The sequence below is a fragment of the Camarhynchus parvulus genome, chromosome 6 (assembly GCF_901933205.1).
Source record: "Camarhynchus parvulus chromosome 6, STF_HiC, whole genome shotgun sequence".
Classification (NCBI taxonomy): Eukaryota; Metazoa; Chordata; class Aves; order Passeriformes; family Thraupidae; genus Camarhynchus; species Camarhynchus parvulus.
The window spans coordinates 26,204,142-26,206,778 of record NC_044576.1 but is presented as its reverse complement, the minus strand read 5'-3'; positions in this window follow the sequence as shown (position 1 = coordinate 26,206,778).

The following is a 2,637-nucleotide window of genomic DNA, read 5'->3' as shown; positions in this document are numbered from 1 at the left end:
GAGCAAAGAGAGCTAATTTAGCTCTAACTCCTGGTAGCAGCTGCTTTGTTCAGGATTAGGAAAACTTTTAGTGAGCATCAGAGTGTCGTAAATGGAAGGGAGGGATGATCTGCAGGTGGCAGACAATAACAAATGCATGGTGAGGGTAGCCTGCCAAATTGCTTCTCTGGCAACGGTGAGAGGATGTCCATGTGCTGGTGACAGGCTGCAGAGCTGCCTGCTGCTTCCCATCCTGGGTCCAGGTCAGCTGGAGTTAGCCCTGGGTTCCCTGCATCAGTGAACCTTTTATTTGGAAGCCCCACCTCTCTTGTGCGGCTTCCACTACTCCTCATTTTCATGGCGTTTGAATAATAATGAGCTAAGGGTTATGGCACCCTTGGGGCTTTTTTGCCCCCTCACTTTGGCCACACATGTCCACACTCAGTTCAAATGTTCACAGCTATAGAAGGCATCGCTATTTGATGTGCCATACATGGGTCACATGAATGTTATCTGGAACAGAGGCAGAGCAACTCTGAATGAGACATTTCCCATCAGTTTTTGCAGGAAGAAAATGGCAATGGATCTCTTCAGTCAGTTTTATGCCCAAATTGGAAACAATTGTGAAATATCTGTGCTATCAGAAGTGTTTTGGGGGAAACATTCCTTTTAGGCATTATAGCAGCAGAAAAAAGTCAGGTTTTTTGAAGAAAACTGGTTAACTTGCAGGACATCAGAGGTCTCAAAACTGACAAGAGCAGGTGGCATCAGGATCACTGACTTTACTTTCTGTGCTGATGTTGGAGCTCTGAAGTGGAATGTGCTCAGGCCTTATGGACTTTGTTCAGCCACTTCAGATCTGGAACATTTTGTGCCTTTGACCATGAGCTCAAGTTCTTAATTCTAGCAGTAGTCCCCAGAAGGCATGTGATGTGTGGGCCTTGAGGGATATTTTTGAAGCTGGAGAATTTCAACTTAAAGTCCTGCTGCAGCCTTTTAGGGAAGCAGATGAAGTGTTCAGTGCTTCATCCTGTTACTTGAAGCTGTCAGCCCATGCTGCATTTCTTGGTTGATGTGAGATACAGCAACCACTGTACAGCAGCTTTAAGATGTTGAGCTGTTGAGACTTTATGCCAAAATGTTTGTGTTGCCTCAACTCTATTGCTCTTCTGGACTCTAACCTGTGCCCTTATGTGGCTGGAAAAAATATTTGCAGTCCCTCTGAACTGTTTAAGGATATGCCTGGTCCTGAAACCTCCTCTCCCACATATGGCAGCTTTAAAGAGAGGGTGGTAAGACTGCACGTCTAGTCATGATGAGAAAAAACCCTCAGATGTAAAGGAAAACAGAGGTATTATTAGAAGCAAAATCTAGGACATCTGGATTCAGTTTCTAGTTCCTGCAATTTATAACCATGCAGTCAGTTCTGTGGTTGTTTTGGTGAAATGGTGTGTTCTCAGTAGCTGTGGTGTGCTTTGAGACTGCAGTAAAAAGACAGGAAATAAATCCATAGTTGGCACAGTAATAGATGCAAGAAGTGAATAACATAAGTCCAAAACTTTTGTCCTCTTCCTGTTTGCTGCAGGGAGGAAAAGCCTGAAGTGTTGGTTCTGAAGGTGAGACTAGACTTGCAGACGCATGAGGAGTTCAGTGACAAGCAACAGGATTTTGCAGAAATGAGCCTTTTACAAGTTAATCCACTTTATCAGCAGTTTGCATTCTCATAGCTTAATGCTGATTTCCTCTATATCTAGTGAAAACAGTCAGGAAATACTCTAGTGCTCCTTCAGCTGAAAGCAGCAGACACACTTGTGCTAGTCTCCATTTGAAGTGAACTCTTATGTTAAAAAGTTCCAACCTAGTAATATTTCTGCTCAGTGTTTCCTCCCTGAAGTGGCATCATTGAGTGTGTGAAAAAGAAAAGGTGAAAATTTAACAGCCTGTCTTGTTTGCCAACACTGTGTCTCTTTCACTTTACAGATCATTTATTTGTCAGACTTGAGAATAAGGCATAATTTTTTTCAGTAATGATTCAAACAACTTTCTAGGAAGACTAAAATATCTAAAAGGTGAGATTTTGTGACTGCACAGATGATGAATACAAATTTTCCTGTAAAAATCCTTGACAATACATGCATGGTGAGTACCTGTACCCTTAGAAACAAAATGCTTTTGGAATTTAAGCTATGGTGGCAAGGACATTGAGAAGAGTCATTGATTCCAGGGTGGATTTTTTTTTTAATTCTACCATATGGCCTAATCAGAATGTCAGCTTCTAAATGCAGCAATTTTGATCAAGTTCTTTAAAGGTTAAGGTAAATGGAATTGAAAGAGCTGACAATATGAGTCAGAATGACTGACATTGAATTTTTCTGAGCATTTGATCATATATTTAACTCATGGTCTATGAACATGAATCTTCCTACTTGGTGCTGTTGCCTTGTGAGATACAGAGGCATAAAAAAAACCCATAAAAAACTTTATATACCTGCAAGTGCTTCCTTCTCTGGCAAGTATGCCACTGCAAGGATTCAAGTGTCTTTGCACATCTGACTTGGAGATTGGGATGAAGATGTGAGTGAGTGGTTGCTCCTGAGGCTTATGCAGAGACTAGAGATTTGGTCCAACCACTGGAATGTTTGTTGTATTTTATTAAGG